A 23,974-nucleotide genomic window follows, 5' to 3' on the forward strand; every position below is an offset into this window, starting at 1 on the left:
TTCTCAGAATGATTCAGCAAACTAGGAAAAGAGCTAATAAGATTCGACATAGCTACTTCCTTTTTTGATAACAAGTGCATCTGTGTGAAACAACCCCGCTTCTCCTTTTGCTGTTTGTGGTTCTCATATTTATAATAATCATCAGATAAGCTCACATATAGAAAAAAGAAGCCATTTATAATTATTTAGATTAGTTTCTGTACCAGAAAAATGCCATTCTGAGGTAGAAAGCTCTGGTAGATTTCCACGGTAGCTCTGCCTTTGTTTCAGTCCTTCCCTACTCTGTCCACTTACCAGAAGCCCATCTTGTCTCCCAACTTTTCTTCCTGGTGCACGGCTGCCTTTGAACCCAGCCGATCCCTGATTTTTTTCCCCTTCACAGCTAGGGATCCTTTGCGCTCATCTTGGGCTTTCTTGAATCCTAATACTGCTTTGCCTTCTCCACCTTCACTGGAAGGCCATTCTTTGCGTCCACGAGCCTTTCCCTGAACAGATATTTGCGCCTTTTGTAGCCGGTGAGTAAATGGGCTTTGTGAAAGTTACTCCAGGGGGTCATACGCATAAAAGTGTGCATTGGAAGTGATTTCACGTGTGTTTTTCCCACACGCACTGCAAAGAGGCAATCCCGGGAGGGTGTGACTCAAGGTCAATCATTTACACATGAACTTTTGATTTTTTAAATATTCATGTGAACATTTACACCTGCTCCTTACAGGATGGTTTATACAACCAAATTATATGAGGGGCCATAGAGGTGCCTACTTATATATATAGTCTCTTCTGGGGTGGGTGGTCACAGCTGAATTTGGTACGTGAGCACTGCATGATGGTACGACTGAATGGGGTGCCAGGATGGTGAAGAGGGCCACCCGAAACATACGGAAGAAAAATGATCGTCTTCCCATATATTTTCATGAAGCTATGCACAGAGTTGAGATTTTATCTTCCGAGTCCCTAACTCCCAGTAACTGCAGCACTGCAAGCTTAAATTAGCTCTAAATAAGTTTGAACATGCTTTCCAAGAAAGCATGCCACCAGATGTACATTTTCAACTCCACAAATACTTCGAGAATGAGTGTGCAGCGCCTTGCCTTCAACCAGTCGTCTCCTGAAAGACGTCTTTGCTGCATGCCTGATTCGTTTTTTATTCAGTTCACAAACTTCTTCAGTACTCTATTCAAGCTGGAACAACGACCGATGGATACCTCTCTAAATAAATTAACAAAAGCAGCAATACTCCTCTGATAAAGCAGAGAAGATGACTGTTTCAGCGAATGCTATCCTCTGTATCCTACTCAGAAGTGTGCCATGGCTGGCATTTCCAGAATTTTATCTATGCTTCACTCAGATTTCTATTCAAGGCCATGGAGGAAAACCTAGAGCCACGGACTATCATCTCCCTAGGGAGCCTACCCCTTCAAACAAAGGAACCCGAGCTCTGTTTCCGACAGACAGGATTATATTATCGCTGTTTCCCATTTTTGCAGACCTTAGTATAAAAATCACCTTTTCCTTGCCCTTCCATTTAAACAACTTCCAGCAGGAGTGACTCCCCACACCCCCCCTGGGTCAGGCCATAGCTCATGGCACAGCAGACTCTGGGGCTGGGCCCAGCGTGGAAGTGATTGCTGTATCCTGGGGAGGCTACAGAGGCAATGCCCAGTTGCCCACTGGTCATAGAGTGGAACATGTCAGAGGACCTACCTCTCTATTTGTTTATTTAGTGTTTCTTATATTCTGCACAGCAGATACAGATCTGGCCAGAGTGGTTCACCCAAAAAAAAAAAAAAAACAACCCACAAATAAAATTACAATCGATGTTACAGTTATTCCCATTAAACAATAGAAACCCCCCCTGCAACCTTGCCACAGAAAATTTAAACAAAACCTAAAAACCTGGCTGTTCAAAAAAGCATATCCAGGACTGACTGGCCTTCTACAGGCCACTCACTTCACTGTTAACCTTCCACCTGTTTCCCCCCCCCCCACACCCTGTCCGGCTCTTACTCCCTAGAAAAGCTTGCCACCGTATGTTGGCCTATATTTAGATCAAACTTCCTGTATATCGTGTTACATTTAAGTCAATGATACCTATCTGAGTTAAAAAAAAAAAAAAATGTTCCAGTTGCTAAGTTGATTGTTAAGCTTGCTGCAGGTACTGCTCCGTTTAATATCTTATTGTAAAGCCTGTTGCTGAATTATTGTTTGCTGTAAACTGAGGTGATGTTCTGTACGTGCCGCGGTATATAAAAATCTCAAAATAAAGAAATAAAATAAATAAATATATGAGAAAAAGACCATTGGTGCAGGGGAGGGCTCCTGGTCCTGCTCTGGCATGCTCCTCGAGGCAGTTGTTCCCAATCTTTTCATGCCCAAGGCACTCCTACTTTAACAAAAAATATTGCGTGGCACACCAGTCTCCATGGTATGGGCAATATGGACACAGAAAGGACTCGTATAGTTAAAGAACTAGGGAAGCACTGAAAGCCCCACAGTCTGTCTTCCAAATTTTAAGACAGGGAGAGAGAGGTAGCAAAGACACACACCGAACCTGAAGCAATGGACCAGTTCCCTCGGAATAGAAATGTGGAGGAGGGAGAAGTCAGGGTGCTGTGGGCACCGGGCAGCCGGCGCAGTGAATTACTTTGGATTCTGCATGTGGCTGCCCAGAGCTCCTCCATTGCTGCTTCTCCCAACACTCAGAGTAAGGGGTTAGGAAGCTGAATAATTGGTGTGGGTGGGCAGACTAGATAGGCCATAATGATCTTTTTTTTAGCCATTATGTTTCTAAATCCCATCCCATGCTCAGGGCATGCTCTACCCATCTCACTCAGCCTGGGGATAAGGCAGAGGCTGGAAGGACTCAAAGAAAGAGTCTCAGGAGGGGGAAGATGAGGAGGTGCTGTGTGCAGTGTGTGTGTGCTGCACAGAGTGGGACCCAGCTATCCATGCCCTGGATGCTGCCCCATTAATTACAGTACTACACTCCAGGGCTCATGCTGTAGCTGGGAAGAGACGTGCATGATTGCACATGTTCTCAGCAAGGAGCCAGCCCTAGCGTTTCCTGTTTTGCGAGGTGCTGAGAGCAGAGTGCTGGAGCTGGCCTGGATCTGAGCTTCAAGCAGTGGTGGCTTTTCCATGGCACAGCTGATCGGGTCTGAAGGCACGCTAGTGTGTGCCATGGCACACTGGTTGGGAAACCCTGGTCTGAAGTGAGGCATTTAACGAGGGGGAAAAGAAGTAAAAAAACATTCTTCCAGCAAATCAATATGAATATATTTTATTCACTTCCTATTTTCAGTACTTAATTTTGTCATAATTCAAAAGTGTTCTCTTTGTTAGTGTTCAGCTTCTATTTATCAAGGTTGCATTCACTCCTCAAACATTAAATCCTGAAATACATATCTGGAGATGCCTGGGTAACTTTACTTGCACAGAGGACATTTGCAATTATTTCACCACTTTTTTCAGAGAGTTTTCTAAATATAGTCTTAGAAATTTGCGCTGCTTCTCTTATCTTCTTCAGTGGGTGGGGGCCCTAGTGCAACTGTATCCTTGTATCGCTTGTAGAGTCTGGATGACATTTGGTTTGCAGTAGAAAAGATATGCATATTCATGCAACAGAGACTCGGGTCAGGGACTGACTTTAGTAGCATTGATCAGTCTTGTGGCTTCAATATTGATTCATATCTTTTGCTGCTATACCACAGAAGAACATGTAAATAATATAACTGAAGGTTCAAGCAGTGCTATCAAAATATGCAAAGAAATTTAATGTGGTTTGCATAGAAATTAAAATTTATTTTATAATTTCAATTTTTTTTTTCCAGTGGCTAAATAACCTTTTCTGGCTGTTTTCCTTCCGGCTTCCTTTTGTGCTACTGGCTTCCCCTGGAACAATGGGCTAGACAGAGGTGGATTATAGCATAACATAGAGAAACATTTCTTCACAGTAAGGGCAATGGAGACATGGAACACCCTCCCAGGCGAGGTGATGGAGGCAGTAACAGAATTCAAGAAAGGGTGGAACAGAAGGTTGTGGTAATGGAGGGGAGAGTCAGATCAAATACGGTCTGAGGCAGGGAGACTGAACAGGATGGATGGATTTTGCAGTCGTTATGTACTGCCACATTCTAAGTTCCTTATTTGCTACTCGTCAACCTTAAGACCAGGTTGCAGACAGTCCAAGTTTACCTTCTGAGATTCCAGGGAGATGGTGCAGGACAGGGGAAAAATAAGTATGCTCCGCTTATTTCCCTCTGATAAAACTAATACATTTTAATGAATATAAAAGCTAGCAAGAGGGCATTAGAGCCACTTGACAATTACATAATTTGAAAACACTTCTAATTTTACATATATATTAAAAACTTTCAAAAGATCATTTTTCTACCTTTGTTCTTTTTCTCTCTGATAAGCATTCTTTGTCTCCCCTGTTTACAGATGATTCCTTATCTTATTTCTCCTTTACATTTCACCTTTCCTTCTGTGTTCTTTCTTCCTCAACCTCTGTCTCTATGACATCATTCTGTCACCTTTCTTTACCTGTCTTTTTCACCTCAATTTTGCTTCTTCAGTTCTCTCCCTTATCCCTCTCTCATCCCTGCTGCCCTACACTTCCTTCACTTCTGTGTTCTGCATTGCTCTCCAACTTACTCTCTCATTCATGGTGCTCCCCCTTTCCATCTTCCAATAATTTGTCTCTCTATATTTCCCCTCCCACTCCTTATTTTTCAACCATCTATCCCCCCCCCCCCCCAATTATTCCTCCTGTCTTCCAACTATCTGCCTCCACTTTCTTTTCTAACTCTTCCTCCCATTTCTACCATCTTTCCCCTACCCCTGTTGCGGAGGTGGACCCTTAGCCCAAGGTGGAGTTGACGCCCCCACGGGTCCCCACCATCGGAAGGCGGAGCAGAACAGCAAACGGAGGCCGACTGGAGCTTTGCCAATACCAGCCCTCATTCCCCGCAGGTTGAGCCCTTGTGTGCCGGGGCTGGCTGGCCTTAGGTGGGCCTTCGCATGGTTGATCCCATAGAGGATGCTCAAGGCAGGGAGCCAGGAGGCAGCGGAGACACAGGGTCCAATGGAGCTGGGTTTAAGACAGGGCCTGGAACCAGAAGCTCGAACAGGCTGAAGCAGGCTAGGAGTCAGGAACACATTAAGCCCGGGCTTGTAAGTAGGTGAAAGCCTAAGAAAAGCCAAGTCCAGATAGTCAGCTGAAGGCAAAGTCAGGTACAAGCTGGAATCAGGGCAGGCGGCTGGAGACAAGGTCAGGTACAAGATGGAAGGGCAGGCGGCTGGAGACAAGGTATGATACAAGCTGGAGTCAGGGCAGGTGGCTGGAGACAAGTTCAGGTACAAGCTGGTGTCAGGGCAGGCGGCTGGAGACAAGGTCAGATACAAGCTGGAGTCAGGGCAGACAGCAGGAGACAAGGTTAGGTCCGAGCAGGAGTCAAAGCCAGGGAATCCGTCCAAGGCATGGTCAGGAATGAACAAGGGATAAAGCCAGAGAATCCGTCCAAAGCGTGGTCAAGAACAAGCGAGGGTCAAGTCAGAGAATCCGTCCAAAGGGTAAATTGGAAACAAGAAGTTGGAAGCTGCAACTGAAGGACAAGGGACTGGATCAGGAATGCAGGACTGGAACTAGGATAGGTACTGGAACAGGAACAGGAAGCAACTAAGCACACGACTGGAAGCATGGAGACTTGTTGCCAAGGCAAAGACGGGATGGCGGAACCTGCCTTAGGTAGCAGGACCCGAAGACATCATCATCCGGGGCTGCAAGAAGGTTTCCCGCTGCGGTCCCTTTAAAGTTGGGGAAGGCATGCGCGAGAGTGCCTAAGGCAGACAGACTGAACTACATGGTGGCGGCGTCTCCCCTCAACGCATGTGGGGAGACCTAAGTGGGACCGAAGGAGGCCGCGGAGCTGCCAGAGGAACCTGGGAGCGTAGCAGGAGCGGAGCGCGTAGGCAACTGGCTACTGCTGCCAAAGAGGAAGAGCCAGGTCCGGGACCCGGGCGTTGGGGGTGAGTAGAGTCGGTCATGGGCCTGCCTCAGCCGGGATATGCAACAGCCCCTGCATTGCTTCATCTTCTCTCTTGGACCCAGGTAGGCACTTCCTTTCTAAACAGAAATTGCAAGACGCTATGGAGGAGGAGCTGGGACCAAGGGGACAATAAACAATATGGATGTTCATTCTTTAAAACCAAACTTGGAAAATGCAATGAATAAAGACCAATTTGTTTTTTTTGGGGGGGCCCCGAAATTAATTGAGAGTCCCCTGAATTAAACAAATCCTATTCATTTAATTTGGTTAAATCTCCCATTGGGCATACCCCTAGCTTCGAAGCCAGGGTCTTACCTAGGGCATAAGCTGAGACCCAAATCAGGGGCCATAGCGTTCGCCCAAGAGTGATGCCAGCACCTCGGCCTAGGCCTAGGTTTAGGCCATCATTGCGTCAGGCCACAGCCTAAGCTCGAGCACAATGCCGGGGTCTTGGCCTATATCCAGGCCCAATGCCGGGACCTCAGCCGACATCTGAGCAATGGCCCAGGCCTCCAAAACAAATTTTCTGGGAAATTTCTTGACCCCCACTTACCTGATTTGTTGGGGGATCTGATGCTGAGGCCAGGTCAGGTCCAGATGCCTGGATCTTGGTCTGGACCAAGGCCTGATGCCAGGGCCCTGTCTGGAGGCCACATTCAGCCTAGGCCAGAGTCCGGGCCCTGGCTTGATGTTGGGACTCAATCCAGAGGACAGGACCTGAAACCTGGGCTTCAGCCCAAGCCCAAGCCTGATGCTGGGGCCCAGTCTAGAGACCAGGTCCCAATGCCTGGGCCTCAGCCCAGGCCTGATGCCAGGGTCTGAACTGGAGCCCTCCACTGAGGATGATGCACCGGATTTAATTTACTCTGGCATGTCCCGCAGCGGACACCATAATTTGAAGAAAGAAGAAAAGAAGAGGATCTACATGACGAGTGCTCCTGCCCCTGGGCCCCGGCATTGGGTCTGGGCTTGGGCCCAGGCATCAGGACCCAGTCTTTGGATAGGGCCTTGGCATTGGGGCTTGGTCCTGGGCTCTGGCCTAGACTGAGGCCCAGGCATCAGGACCTAGGCTGAGGTATCAGGCCCAAGCCTTGCATAGAGCCTAGGCCGAGTTCACAGCGACTTACCAAGATCTAGGACTATGCAAGGCCGAAGCTTTGGTCTGGGCCTAGGCATTGCCAGTGGATCCCTACCAGATCGGGTTAGTGGAGGCTGGTAGGATCCTGTTCTCAGCATTTTTCTGGGTGAGAGGGATGGATGGTGGGATCGGGAGGCCTTGAGAGCCCTTTTTCTTTGTTTTTTGTTTTTTTTCTTTAAACGAAAGAAACAAATTAAACATTAAATGAAACAAAATTTGAGGAAGAGCCCCCCAAAAAACTAAATGAAAAACTAAATGAATTTTTTACCCCTGCACACCCCTAGTAAACAAACATGATCTCTTTTTTTCCTGTGCTGTCATGACTATCAAAGTGCACCCACTGCTTTTCCTGTACCTACAGTTGGCAGCGGACTTGCAGGCATTGAATGTTATACATGGTGTCTGTTGCCCACTGCTCCAGTGTTTGGATATAGGGCCAATTGGGAAGACCCATCAGGGATAGCAAGAACCAGGAGGGAAGGCAGACAGCCCTGGAATCTCATGGAGAAGATGCTAATGCAGAGAGTCATCCAGCAGGGCATAAACTTAGCAAACAATTCCAGACTTGCTGACTTGACTATTCAAAGAAACAGTGTACTCCAGCTACCTTTACTCACATGCACAGCAGTCACCTGATTTAGAATGTTATTTTTCTTATCTATCACCCTTTCTCTGCTGAATAGACCTACACTGTGTGAATCAGCATGAGAAAAAAAACCTTTGTCAACAAACACATGACCATGCACTCAGATAGCATTTTATGAAATAAAGTTGTCAATACAGCACATTTTTTTTCATAAAGATAAAAAAGTTACTTCTTGGTCTATGTGATATTCAGTGACAGAATGAAGGCCATCCTTGAACAGAGTTAGGTCAGCAATATTCTAATAGTAGTGGATAGAAATGACTTGTGTCTGCCCAACCCATTCCATGACAGTAACTATTCTAATATTTTGTGTGTTCTGAATTATGTCCTGAACAACATGTGTACGGATTCATCATTCATTGACTTGCCCAATAACTATGTAATATAGTGATGATAATATTTAATAAACCAACAAGCAGACAAGTTATGTGATTACAGTTAGTTGGATAATTTTTTTTAATTAACATTTTCATTGAGAACAAAGAATACCATACACAGATATTAAACAAAGGCAAACTGTTCATCACAGTAAATTCATTTTTCACTCCTCCTCCCTCCTTCTCAAGCTGCCACTCCAAAAAGAAAAATGATAATTAGTAATTAAAAGGAAAAAGAAAAAATAACTGCATTTCTTTGGTCCAATATGCGTTAAAATAAGAATAGCCTATGAGATGAAAGAAGAATTTAATTTTTTAATTCAAAATCTTTTCTATACCGTCGTTAAGATAGATACCGTCACAACGGTTTACAATAAGGCACATAAAATAATGTTGCTAAATGTATTAAGTTATATCAACTACACAGGTGCCATCCTGTATTACTCAACAAAAATTCATCAATACCAGTTTAATCCACGTGCCCTTTTCCGATACGTTTCTAATATAATCTCCCCCACAACTAACATCTACCCTGAAGATGAGACCAAAAATAAATGTGAGAAATTAGCCGCCTATTTCCAGGACAAGATATCAAATATCATGGCTCGTTTTACATCTCCACTTCGGCCAACAATTCCAGCACTAACAAGCTCCCAAAATGATTCACCCACACTCTCAAATTTTGAATTATCTACTGTATCGGAGACTAAAGCAATTCTAAAAAGAATCAAACCAGCATTACACCCTGTTGACATTATGCCAACAAAAACACTCCTAGCCATTCCTACTAGAATAGCCCCGGCGATCTCCAACATCATTAACACCTCTATAACAGAGGGAGTCTTTCCCACACAACTCAAACATGCTATAATAAAGCCTACCCTTAAAAAAGCAGACCTGGATCCATCTGAACCGGCTAATTATCGACCAGTTTCGAACCTCCCGTTATCAAAAATACTAGAAAAGGTCATAAACAAACAACTAACTGACTATCTAGAGGAAAATCATTTACTCTTCCCGTCGCAATATGGATTTAGGAAGAACCATAGCACCGAAACACTACTAGTGTCCCTTTCAGACTCCATACTAAAATCCCTTGATACTGGTAACTCTTATATTCTGGCCCTTCTGGATATCTCCTCAGCATTTGACACAGTGAACCACAATACACTCCTCTCTCTCCTTTCACAAATTGGCATCACCAGCACTGCCTTATCCTGGATACAATCATTCCTGAAAGATAGGACTTACAGTGTCAAAGTGGGACACCATACGTCAAAACCTAGAAATCTGTCACAAGGTGTCCCTCAAGGATCCTCACTTTCCTCAACTCTTTTCAATGTATATCTATCTCCACTCTGTAAACTACTGAAGAAATTGGATCTCCGGCATTTCATAAACGCCGACGACGTCCAGATCATTATTCCAATCAAGGATTCACTTGCTAAGGCCATGGAAACCTGGGAATCAGCACTTACTGAAATAAAAAATCTACTCATGGAAAACTTTCTTGCAATCAACACCAACAAGACTGAACTACTCATAACACCACACAAGAACACCTCAACCAACACGCAACATGATCCTTCCTCAACAACAGACCATACCAAGCTAAAGCAGGTCCGCAGCCTTGGGGTCATTATTGATAATCACCTTATTTTGAACAATTTCATCTCAACCACAATCAAGAGTGGCTTCTTCAAGTTACATACATTGAAAAGAATTAAACAGTTATTACATCCTCAGGACTTCCGGACTGTGTTACAAGCCACAATTCTACCAAAGATTGACTATTGTAATGCTCTACTACTGGGTCTCCCTAAAAGCACAATTCAACCTCTTCAGATGTTGCAGAATGCCGCTGCTCGTTTAATTACTAATACTCGACGGCATGAACATATTACTCCAGCACTCATGTTCCTACATTGGCTACCCGTATCCTTCAGAATTACTTTTAAAGTTCTCTCACTCATCCACAAATCAATTCACAACCAAGAGATGCAATGGTTCTCTGATCAGCTCATTTTTCGCACCTCCAACAGACCAATTAGAAATATTCACCAAGCGAAATTAGCTGTCCATCCACTAAAACACATCAAACACATTTCCACCATATGGAAACGATCATTCTCCATAGCGGGTATCAAAATCTGGAACATGCCGTTGGACCTGCGTCTTGAATCCTGTCACAAAACCTTCAAACAAAACCTTAAAACATGGTTGTTTGAACAAGTATTCACTCTATGAATCTCATCTAACCTAAAAATTCAGCTATCCCTTATTATTCCTCACTGACTCCAAGTTCTTTTCCTCGCATTTTGTATTTACATTCTATTCCATACCCCCCACTGTTACTCAATTTAGGCTATTGTATTCAATGTGACATTGGTCTCGCTGCTGACAGTTAATTTGCTCCTGCGAATACATGGTTATTTATATTTTATTGTTTGATATTTAATGATGTATGCATGTTGGGGCGGATTTTCATACTCCGCGAATAGGCCTACTTTTGTTTGCGCTCCAGGCGCAAACAAAAGTACGCTGGATTTTAGTAGATACGCGCGGAGCCGCGCGTATCTGCTAAAAACCTGGATCGGCGCTGCGCGCGGCTATCGATTTTGTATAGCCGGTGCGCGCCGAGCCGCGCAGCCTACCCCCGTTCCCTCCGAGGCCGCTCCGAAATCGGAGCGGCCTCGGAGGGAACTTCCTTTTGCCCTCCCCTCACCTTCCCCTCCCTTCCCCTACCTAACCCACCCCCCCGGCCCTGTCTAAGCCCCCACCTTACCTTTGTTGGGGGATTTACGCCTCCCAGAGGGAGGCGTAAATCCCCGCGCGCCAGCGGGCCTCTTGCGTGCCGGGCCGCGACCTGGGGGCGGGTACGGAGGGCGCGGCCACGCCCCCGTACCGCCCCCGTACCCGCCCCCAAAACGCTGCCGACACGCCCCGAAAACGCCGCGACGACCGGGACCGCCCCCGACACGCCCCCCTCGGAGAACCCCGGGACTTACGTGAGTCCCGGGGCTCTGCGCACGCCGGTAGGCCTATGTAAAATAGGCTTACCAGCGCGCAGGGCCCTGCTCGCCTAAATCTGCCCGGTTTTGGGCGGATTTAGGCGAGCAGGGCTCTGAAAATCCGCCCCATTATCTTTAAAACCCTTGTTTCTGTAAAGCCTGTTGCTGTTAAATGTTTTACTGTTTTTTAAACTGTTACATGTAAAGCCTGTTGCTAATTTATTGTTTCACTGTAAACCGAGGTGATGTATGTCTATACGTACCGCGGTATAAAAGAATCTATAAATAAATAAATCCTTACGGTAACATGGTTATATAATCAATATTATTTGGTGGGTGTGATAAATCATGTCCATTTCTATCTGTATCAGTATTAAATACCAAAAATAGATTAATAATTGTATCATCCTTTGGTGGTGAACTAAAAATAAAATACACACATAATGCCCAAAACACTCATTAGGGAGGAGATTTATGAATTGTCATTGTTCCTCCAGTATAAATAAGGATCCCAAATATTGTGGAACATATTAATCTTGTTTTGTTTTGATGCTGTTATCTTGCGCATTGTACAGGTGGTATCCAGTCGCTTCAGTACTCTAGACAATGTAGATATAAGATACGATCTCCAAGAATAAGTGATCTCCATTCTTGTTGCTGTGCAGATGTGTAGAAGCAGAGGTTGGGAAGTCCGACCTTCATCGCAGATTGAATAATTTAACAATGCTGTCTTTTGTCAGCCTGATGTTGGTTGTATAGATTTTGGATAGTATTTCAGATATCTGATGCCATAAAAGATGTACCTTAGGACAATCCCACCAGATATGTAAAAAGGTGCCTCTGGAAGGGCACCCTCTCCATCAATATTCACTTAGGGGTGGATTTTAAAAGCCCTGCTCGCGTAAATCCGCCTGGATTTACGCGAGCAGGGCCTTGCGCGCCGGCGCGCCTATTTTCCATAGGCCTGCCGCCGCGCGCAGAGCCCCGGGACTCTCGTAAGTCCCGGGGTTTTTTGTCGGGGGCAGGGCCGATCGACGCGGCGTTTTGGGGGCGGGCCCGGGGGCGTGGTCGCGCCCTCCGGAACCGCCCCGGGTTGCGTCTCGGCGCGCCAGCAGCCCGCTGGCGCGTGCGGATTTACTTCTCCCTCCGGGAGGCATAAATCCACGGACAAAGGTAAGGGGGGTGGGTTAGGTAGAGGAAGGGAGGGGAGGGCAAAAGAGAGTTCCCTCCAAGGCCGCTCTGATTTCGGAACGGCCTCAGAGGGAACGGAGGCAGGCTGCGCGGCTTGGCGCGCGCCGGCTGCCCAAAATCGGCAGCCTTGCGCGCGCCGATCTTGGATTTTAGCGGCTACGCGCGTATCTGCTAAAATCCAGGTACTTTTGTTTGCGCCTGGAGCGCAAACAAAAGTACGCGAACGCGCCGTTTTTAAAAATCTACCCCTCAGTATTTTCAAGCTTGTAAGTGAATGGTTTTGTCCTTTTGCTTTACATTTAACAATTTATATATTTTAAAAATCACCTGCTTCATATGAACAACCTGTGTACAATCTCCTTCAAATAAAGACTTTTCAGTATGGAGTTAGTTTTTTCTTTGGATATTGGTTATAAAGTGTTTATTTTGAATGTAAGAGAATAATTCAGAATCGGGTAATTTATGTTTTTCCCTTAAAGTGTCAAAAGATAACAGTTTCCCAATCACACAAACGTTTACAATAGAGAACAGTCCTATCTCTTTCCAGCATTTAAAAGATTGTATAGGTAGGCAGGGGAGGAATGGTAAATTGTGAAAGATGTGACAAATAGAAATAGGGCTTCAGCCCAACTAAACGACTTTTTCAAATGTCCCACATTTTTAAAGTATGACGGGTAGTAGGGGCCATATCTGGAAATGCTTTCCAAGTTGGTCTTGGTTGCCAAACTGCAGCTATTAGGGACATTTCACCTAACCATGATTGTTCCATTTCAACCCATTGTTTGCTGTTGGTCGTGTTATGCCAATCGATGATGGATCGAAGCTGGGTTGCAGCATAGTACCATGTTAAGTTAGGAACCCCTAGTCCTCCAAGTTCTTTAGATTGAAAAAGAACATGGCTTGCAACTCTGGGAGGATGTCTTTTCCATATAAATGAGTTTTGTTTGCCATTGTTTAAGTAGAGTGCTGGGAATGGGAATAGGTAAGGTTTGAAATAGGTATAGAAACCTGGACAGAATGTTCATCTTAATTGTGGAAATCCTCCCGAACCATGATAGAGTAAAGCGTTCCCATTTCTCTAGATCTATGTGAATTTTCCTCAGTAAAGAGCTGTAATTCAATGTTTAAATATCCTTTAGAAGCCTGCCAATATATACTCCCAGATATTTAATCTTCTGATGAGCCCATTTAAATGGATACTTGGATTTAAAGTAGGATTTCAACTGGGGATTACAAGAGATTATAGCGCCTTTCGTCCGATATCTTCTTTACCTTTCATCTTAAAAATCATTGAATGCTGTTTTAACACAACTCTTGGATTACTTGGACCAACATTCCATTTTAGATCAATATCAATTTGGCTTTTGATCATACCACAGCACTGAAACACTCCTATCCTCCACCTATATTCTTCACCATGGCTTTGACTCTGGAATATTGTACTTATACATCTTCCTAGATCTGTCCTCAGCCTTCGACACCATTAACCAATAACCATTATATATTGCTTTCACATCTAGCCAATATTGGCATCAACAATGTTCTACAATGGTTTAAATCCTATCTCTCTAATAGAATTCAATCAGTTATCATCAGTGCTGATTCCTTTACTTGGTACCCATTAAATACTGGTGTTCTTAGGGTTCTGCACTTTATGCTCCCTGTTTAATATTTATCTTTCTCCATTACGTCAATTTCTATCTACCCTTGGTGTCTCATATATGCCAATGACATACAATTTTTCTTCCCCACACATCATGACTGGGGATCTAGAGTACAATTTCTCACTCTTTGTTTATCTTACATTAAAACATGGCTGTTTCACCATAAACTTAGCTTAAACTTATCCAAAACAGAAATCATGATTCTTGGCAGTCTGCCTTTCAACAATTTACCAACACACATTTCTGTTGATTATATTAACATCAATATCACCAACAAATCCAGTAATCTTGGTGTATTTTTTTACCCTAAACTTAACATGCAATCTCATATTCAATCTGTCATTAAAACATCTTATTACAAAATTTGCCTGTTAAAACATATTAAATCTCTTCTAGAACATGAAGCTTTTTAGACAGTTTTACAATCGATTGCACTCACTAGGGATGTGAATCGGGCTTCGGATTGAAAATATCGTACGATATTTTCAAAATAGTCAGAAATCAGGGGCTCCCCCAAAACGATAGGAAAACCCCACGATATTGTTCATGGGAGTTCTCTTATCGTTTTGGGGCAGGGCGGGAAAAACGGCACACAAAAATAACCCCTAAACCCACCCTGACCCTTTAAAACTAATCCCTTAGCTTCCCCCACCCTCCCGACCCCCCCCCCCAAAACCTTTTTACAGGTGCTGGCCATCCAGTGCTCCCTCCATGTGACAGGGGCCGACCAAAGGCACGGATACCCTGTCACATGGTAAGGGCAAAGGCCATCGGCGCCATTTTTATTATTTTTATTTATTTATTTAAAGATTAGTGGCAGCCAACAGCCCGAGAGCGGGAGATCGCTCTCGGGACCCCCACTGGACCACCCAGGTACCTGTAAAATGTTTTTTTTTGGGGGGGGGAGCTAAGGGATTAGTTTTAAAGGGTCGGGGTGGGCTTTTGTTTATCGGCTCGGGCACAGCTGATAAACAAAACCGTGATTGGGCCGGACGAAAAAAAAACACGATGTGAATCGGAACTGGAATCCGAACCGATTCACATCTCTAGTACTCACTGGTTTAGACTACTGTAATGCTCTTTATACAGACCTTCCAACTACATCACTTCGACTGCTTCAACTCATACAAAACACTGCCGCTAGGTTACTCTCTGGGATCAAATCATTTGACCATATCACCCCGGTTTTATATAATCTGCACTGGCAACCCATTAACTGGCATATCCAGTACAAACGGCTAACGATTATTCATAGCCTAATTCACAGTAAAAACTGCTGGCTTTCCTCCACTTTGCACCTATACACCCCTTCTCGTGCTCTAAGATCTCAAAATCAAATGTTATTACAGGTACCTTCTCCAAAATCCACCAGGCTTGTTATTACCCGCGATAGATCTTTTACTATTGCAGGCCCTATTATCTGGAAAAATTCTTCCTGCTCACATTCGGCTTATCACTGATACCAAAGAATTCATAAAAGCAGTCAAAACACACCTTTTCAAATCTGCTTTCTCTGACCTTATTAGCCCTTAACCTCCCTAACATGCTTCGTTTGGATTTTTTCGCTTCCTCATTTTCTCCGTTGACTCCCTGCCCATTGCTATTTAGTCAGTATTGTTTCTAGTTTTTTGTATTTTTATTTTATATGTTTTTATTGGTTTATTCTATTTTACTGTTTTTCAGAATTTTATGTACGTTTTCTTTGTAAACCACTCCGAACTTCGGAGGAGGTGGTATATAAGAACTTTAAAATAAATAAATGTTAAGGATCCCAGATTTTTCCCAGTTGATTTTAAAGCCCGATGCCGAGCTAAATTGGGCTAGGGCCAAATTCTATTGCTTGGAGAGACAAGTGTGGGTTACCAATAGTGAATAAGATGTCATCTGTCATCTGCAAATAGTGAAAGTTTAAAAGAGTGCCATTTTGACTAATGGCAGCCACCCACCCAGGAGAGGGAGGTCGCACCAGGGCCCCCCGCTAGACCAGCACAAATACTGAGTGAGTCCTGGGGTGGGCGGGGTCTGCTGGTGGTGGGGGGCTTTATATTTAAATAAATGGGAAGATTTGGGTTGGGTTTTGGGTTTGTTTGTTTTTTGTTGTTAATGTGCTTTTTTAGTTCCCCTACCCCAAAAAGCAATAGGAAAAACATGAAATTTCATGGATTTTGCTATCATTTTTTGTTTTCCTCAAAATGCAATGGAATAAGAAATATTATCTGTATTTCTTAATTTATTGCAAACGACTTCCCACCCCTACTATCCTCACCTCTTCAGGTATGCCTCTTCCTAATGTACCATTCACTAGTGACTGGATGTGCCCTGACAGTTTGTACCAGCCCAAAACCAGGAGGTAGGGATAGGCAACTCCGGTCCTTCAGTGCTGAACACTGGTTAGGTTTACAAGATATGCATACATTGAATATGCATAAGGTGCTTTTCATGCATATTCATTGTGGAAATCTTGAAAACCCGATCCACTTGTGGCATTTGTGGAGTGAAGTTACCTACCTCTACTCTAAAGTCGACTTACTTAGAACCCCCTCAACCTGTTAAATTAAATGTAACTCCATTGTAATTCACTATCAGTTGCTCTCCTAATCATATTGTAATCCATTTAGCAGTGGCTGTCCTGTCAGAAAATGAAGAATAGAAATCAAAAATTAAATTAATCTTGCTGGTTTATAGTGTGTGATATATTTCCCTCTATAATTGCCAACTTCTATTTGTTTGACCCAAATTATATTGCAGTAGTTTTTGTCCAATTTGTTCTTAATGGGTTTGGAAATGAAATATTTACTTTTTAGTGCATATTTATCTCACACATGAATACATACAAGTTAACCAAAAAAAGAAAACAATAAAATGAAAAAAATGTTGATACCTATTTTATTGGCCCTTTTTTTTTGGGGGGGGGGGGGGGGGGGGAGTTGAGGGTGACCGAACAGCTCTTCTGGGCTGGAAAACAAAACCACACTGACTCCAGCCTTTTCTAATGCAATCTTAACTTTTATTAACATGCACAGTACTTTCACACAATAGTATACTGCCTTACTTTAGGGCATTGCACTTCAAACCACCTTCAGAGAGGATCAGGAACTCCTTCTCCTGGAGATGCAGGGGCCTCCTGAACCCAGCTGGGCTTACACTCTTATCCTGGCCCAGCTGGACCCACCCTCAGGACTTTCCCCTGCCCACAGAGCTCTCTCCTTCTGTTGGGTTTAAGGAAGACCAGGCATCTAGCCTGGTCCCAGGCAGATTTAAAGGAGAAAAATAGGTGCACTCTGTCACAGGTGGTTTGTTAACCTTTATTTCCATGCATTCAAGTGGACTAACATGCCAACCATACTACTTTTATCAGAATCAATCTATAGGCAATAGTTCCAATTTGAACTATCAGACATTAAAAGTGAACTTACGGGTTTGATTGGAATTTTCTATGAATCTAGATGAAAACTAATTTTGATAAACTTCTAAACCCAGGACATTGAAACACCATCAAATTGTTGAATTTGCATCAAGTCCAAATTTCCCCCATTGAGCTTGGTGAAAAATCTGAGAAGCCTGTGAATTTGGAAAGGGCTCATATTGTCTGGTTCAATTTCAATCTGAAATGTTTCCTGCATCTCCACTGCCTGGGGTATGTCAGTTCTCTTGCACTTGCCTGTTCGCCCAGCAAATGGAACTTAAATGGAAGTTGTTGATTTCTCATAGATGTCATAACCTCTATCTTTATCTAAACCCCCCCCCCCCCCCTTTCAAAAAAAAAAATTGTGTCAATAAGGCAGCTTAAGGGTTTTTAAAGAGACCCAGAATAAAAAAAAAATATTCTGTGCAAACACAACTCCAACCACAAGCAAAAACTACTACAGAAGCTAAAGAAGTGGGAGCATGACCAGACATGATCAAAAATTGATGGGCGGCAGTGGAATGCTTTAATATTTGCTTGGCTCGTAAAATATTTCAGTTGCAGAAATTATGACAGCAGTAAGTAATGATAAACAAAGCCAAGAATAAGTCCGAGTTACGGGACTGTGCAAGGGTAGCCTCTAGCAAGCAGGTGGCAAAGATGTATTTCTCAGAAATTGGAGTAGCTGCATTTTGTGCCTTTTTATTCCCCAGTATTTGGAAAAGCCCTAGTGAAGCTGTGCTGGCTTTATGGAATCTAACCGCTACTGAAACAAGTCCCCTGCTTTTTCATCAGTGGCAGCTTTGCATACACCTACTTGTAGACAGCACATGGTTAAAACATTACTGGTTTTGGTGGTATATATAAAATGATTTGCTAGCCTTTACTCAAATTGTAACAATTTCAGGATATGCGGTTCAACAGTTCCTTGAACACAATAGGTTAGGAGCTAGGAAAGCAGAATGGTGATAATGAGGAAGAACTAGAAATAGGAAAACAAATCCATTTATCATTAGGGATGCACAGTGGTTTAATATGTCTTGGAAAATATCAATGACACTTGTTCTATTTTGTGTCATTTCAAATCCAAGCAAAGACAAAAGAAACCAACAAAATGTTATTTTATTTTGTTAGCACACACTAAATGAGAATAACTTTCAAAACTATTCATGGTAGAGCATTTATGTGCATGCATGGATGTTGTAACGTTTGGCTGGCCCCAGGATGGCCCCGTGACCGGCCACACTTATCCCTGATGCTGATGCAGCGTGGATGCTTCCATTTTCTTTCTTCGGATTCCCCTAGGTGCGCACGCACAGCGAGTGCTGAACTAAAAGGACTGCATGGCGGGAAAACAGCACATGACTTCAGCACAGGCTAGGGATTTAAACCCCATCCACGCTTCCAGCTAGCGCCTCAGCAAAGGTTCTATGCTGCTACTTGTGTTCCTGTGCTTTGCCTCCTTGCTGCCTTTCTTCCTCGCCTTCTCATTGCCTTGTTCTGCCTTGCCTTGGGTGTCCTGTTTGTATTCCATCCAAGTACCTTGTCTTACCCTGTCCGTCCTCTCTCCCTGACTCTCGGTACTGACCTCTGCTTTGTACGTGACCACTTTCTCGCCTGCCGCCTGGTACTGACCCCTGCTACAGACACAGACTTCTCCTTGGACTTTCACCTGCCCTGACCATGGCCTGGACACTGATTCTTGCTACCAGCCCTGACCTTGGCCCATACCTTGACTTCATCTAACCGCTCCTTAAGGGACTTTTGCTAATGTCCTGCCAGTCCCTGGAACCCAAGGGCTCAGCCTGTGGGGAATGGGACAGGTGTAGGTGAAGCTCCAGCTCAAGTCTCAGTAAGAGCGAGTCCACCAGCTATCAGTGTTTGCCCACTAGACTGCGTCAACCACACCACAGCCTAAGGGTTCACATCCTTGACAGTTTCCTGAAACCATGAGCTTGGTAAATTCGTTCCCAGCTCAGGCTACCTCTGGGTTGGCCCTCCAGGTCCAGCAACATCAGCTCAATAACATGACTGGTATCCTTCAAGGCCTGGCTACCCGAATGGAGTCCATGCAGGTTCACGCCCCTGAACCTGCACTGGTGCCTCCTCCAGCTTCCTGGATTCGGCCAATGAGACCTATGCCGCATCTCCTGCCACTGCCCAGGAATGAGGGTGACTCCAAGGTTTTATCAACGACTGCTGAAAGCACTTTGACCTACAAGCCACCAGTTTTGCTTTGGATCATACCAAAGTTGTTGCACTGGTGGTGGACCCTTGGCCCGAGGTCGGGTTGATGCAACCTGAAGGGCAAGCCCCACGAGTCCCCACCATTGAGAGCAGGCTGGGATATGGAGGCCAACTGGAGCTTTGCCAATACCAGCCCTCGTTCCCCACAGGTTGAGCCCTTGGGTGCCGGGGCCAGCTGGTCTTAGGCGGGCCTCGGTCAGATGAATCCCGGTGGATGTTCGGAGTAGGCAGCCAGGGACCAGCAGAGGTATCGGAGGGACCTAGACATGTCCAGATGAGGCAGGAGTCCAGAGGCCCAGACAGCAATGAAGGACCAGAGTGCAGGGATAGGTGATGCCTAGGCAGAAGAAGGCCGAAGCCTAACAAGGCCAAGTCCTAAGAGATAACAGAGGCGAGGTCAGGAACAGGCTGGAGTCGGGGCAGGTGGCAGTGCTAGGCAAGGTACAGCAGAGCAAGGGTCCTAGCCAGTAATCAGTCCTGAGCATGGTCCAATGAAGCGAGGGTCAAAGCCAGTAATCAGTCCAAGGCAGAGGCTAGTTAGGAACCAGGAACGAAGTCAGGAACAGGAACTGGCAGCGGAGCACTCGACTAACTTGGAGACCTGTTGCCAAGGCAAGGAGTGAGTAGCGGGCCCCAATGATGTCATCATCTGGGGCTGCGGGTTAGTTTCCCGCCACAGCCCCTTTAAAGGCCGACTGGATGCGCTCGCTTAGGAGGAGGCAGGACGCTGGATGGCGGCATCTCCCCGTGGCACACATGGGGAGAACCGCCGGGAGCCGGAGGGGTCTGCAGAGCAACTGGGAGTGCCCGAGGAGGCAGCTGGAGTGCAGGAGCGCAGACGGCTGCCCACTGCCATCAGTGAGGACAGGCCAGGTCTGGGAGCCAGGTGCTGGAGTTGAGTAGGCCCAGTCGCAGGCCTGCCAGTGCACATAACAAAAGTGACTTTTATGTTGTCTCTACTGGGCGGTCATGCACTAGCCTGGGCATCTCCACTATAAGAGTAGAATGATCCACTGATGGAAAAACTGGACAGCTTCCTCTGTCAGTTCTGACAGATTTTCAACGAGTCTGGTTGGGCTTCATCTGCAGCTATGGAGCTGCTCCATATTAGGCAGGGTAGTTGCACCGTGGGTGACTACAGCATTCAATTTATCATCCTGGCTTCAGAACTCTGTTGGGACGAAGACAGCCTGACAGCTATCTTCTGGCAGAGGATATAAAAGATGAGCTGGCAGGTTGAGACTTGCCTCCCACATTTGAAGACCTCATTGCTCTGGCTATTTGGGTAGACCTCTGGTTCCAGGAGCAAGCCTATGAGAAGGAAGTGTCCCATCATCATTTCAGACAGCACCCAAGTTCCAGTGGTCTCTGGTCTCCATGACAGACACATTGGTCACTTCTTATTCAGAAAAGCCCATGCAACTTGGAGATCCTGCACTTTACCAGCTGTTGCCCAGAAAAGTTGGGAAACTTCCGAGCCTAGGGTTGGTTGGAGAGGCAACCATAGGCCAGCCTTCAATTTCTCCATAGCTACTGGTGCTAGTTTGTCTCCTCTTCCAGGATACCTAGTGCAGACTGAGGCGTATTTGGATTTTGGAGCTGGAGGCAATTTTATAGATGCAGCTTTGGTCCATCAACACAACCTTTCTATGGAGCCCATGGACAAACCAATGACCATCTCTTCAGTATATGGCAAGCCTCTTCCTGGCTGCTTATCATTGGCTACCATTCCTTTTACATGCACTGGAAGAGTATCTCTTTACATTTTATCCAAGGCGGTCAACCCCATCAGCTTGGGATTACCCTAGCTCATGCTTCACAACCCATCTGTAGATTGGGAAACTCTACAGATCACCCACTGTGGGAGCTCCTGTCAACAACATTGCCTCTCCTGGTTTGTGCCTTGGGTAACCCTAACCCAGTCCCAGATTTCTGACCTTCCAGGCCTTCCTGCTCCATTCATGAAATTTGTGGATGTCTTCTGTAAATAGCAAGCTGCCGCACCGTTTTTCAACTGTTCAATTGATCTGCTCCTGAGTAAGATGCTCCCTGGGGCAGAGTCTATTGACTCTCAGTCCCTGAAACCATAGTCATGTCTGCCAGTGAAACCTGGAGCGGGGCTTCATCTGTCCTTCCTCATCACCTGCAGGGGCAGGATTCTTCCTTGTGGGCATGAAAGATGGCTCTCTCCGGCCATGCATAATAACATAGAATTGACAGTAAAAAGAGACCAAATGGTCCATCTATTCTGCACAGCAAGTTTTCTATAGTAGCAACTGCTGCTCTGAGGTTTACCTTCAAGCCTTATATATTAACAAAGCAACATTTCTACTGGGTTAGGAGCCTTCTTGAAAATTCATTCAATGCTGCTTGATGTGCTTTGCTTTAGAACTTGGCTGTAGAAGAAGTCCTGATTTTCTTCTCTTATGTCTGCGTATCAGTACCCCAGGCCATAAAAGTTGGGCCGGTGTTTGTTGTCTTCTGAATCCAATTATAGGGGTTTCAACATCATAACTTGGATGAAGAAGTACTTACTACTCCTCATCATGGAACTATTTGACCGCCTGCATAGGGCACAAATTTTCACAAACCTGGACCTCAAAAGAGGTCCATCAAAAGATCTTATTCAAATATGGAAGAGAGATGAATAGAAGATGGCATTTAACACCCATGGACATTTCGAGTATCTGGTCATGTCATTTGGCCTTTGCAACACCCTTGCTTCTTCCACATATGGTCAACGAGATCTTCAGGGACCTTCTGTAGTCCCAATTGTTAGTTTATCTGGACGACATTCTCATCTTTTCTCGTACCCTGGCACAGCAATGCGAGCACATGAAACAGGTATTGCAGAGGCTCCACGAGAATGACTTATATGCCAAACTCGAAAAGTGCACTTTCAAGCAGGTTGACTTGCCCTTCCTGGGAAAGTAAAGGCTATTCTGTGTAGGGATGTGAATCGTGTTCCATATCGTCTTAACGATAGAAATCGTGTGGCAGGGCAAGAAAATCGTGTTAGGCACGATTTTTTAGTTAAAAAATCGTTAAAAATCGTTTTTTCCGATTAGTGCGCACTAACTCGGAGTTAGTGCGCACTAACTGAAAATGATACAATTTGACACTTTTCAGGTCAGTTAAGGTCAGTTTAGGAATGAATATGTATTCCTATTGGCTGCCCTCTTATTTATTCATGTTACCAAGGTTCCCACTGACAGTATATGGGGGATGGGAAATGGAAACAGTTGGTAGCTTGACAAACAAGTAATGTGATCAGTCAATGTGACTAGAACTTGTGCCCTAACCCTGATACCAGGGGTATTGTGATCTTCCTGCACACAGTGCCCTATCCCTATTAATACCAGGAGTGTTGTGATCTTCTTGCACACAGTGCCCTAACCCTGGCACCAGGGGTGTTGTGATCTTCATGTACACAGTGCCCTATCCCTATTAATACCAGGAGTGTTGTGATCTTCCTGCACACAGTGCCCTAACCCTGGCACCAGGGGTGTTGTGATCTTCCTGCACACAGTGCCCTATCCCTATTAATACCAGGAGTGTTGTGATCTTCCTGCACACAGTGCCCTAACCCTGACACCAGGGGTGTTGTGATCTTCCTGCACACAGTGCCCTATCCCTATTAATACCAGGAGTGTTGTGATCTTCTTGCACACAGTGCCCCTAACCCTGGCACCAGGGTGTTGTGATCTTCATGTACACAGTGCCCTATCCCTATTAATACCAGGAGTGTTGTGATCTTCCTGCACACAGTGCCCTAAGCCTGGCACCAGGGGTGTTGTGATCTTCCTGCACACAGTGCCCTATCCCTATTAATACCAGGAGTGTTGTGATCTTCCTGCACACAGTGCCCTAACCCTAGCACCAGGGGTGTTGTGATCTTCCTGCACACAGTGCCCTATTCCTGATACCGGGGGAGTTGTGATCTTCCTGCACACAGTGCCCTATTCCTGATACCGGGGGTGTTGTGATCTTCTTGCACACATCCCGGTATCAGGGATAGGGCACTGCATGCAGGAAGATCACAACACTCCTGGTATTAATAGGGATAGAGCACTGCATGCAGGAAGATCACAACACCCCTGGTATCAGGGATAGGGCACTGTGTGCAGGAAGATCACAATACCCCGGAGGAGTGAGGGTCAGGCAGCTCCCCCCTGTCTGTGAAGCCAGCCTCTCACTAGTAATGCAGGGAGGGAGCTGTCTCAGACTTCACCATCCTCCCCCCT

Source organism: Rhinatrema bivittatum, chromosome 5 (assembly GCF_901001135.1).
Source record: "Rhinatrema bivittatum chromosome 5, aRhiBiv1.1, whole genome shotgun sequence".
NCBI lineage: Eukaryota > Metazoa > Chordata > Amphibia > Gymnophiona > Rhinatrematidae > Rhinatrema > Rhinatrema bivittatum.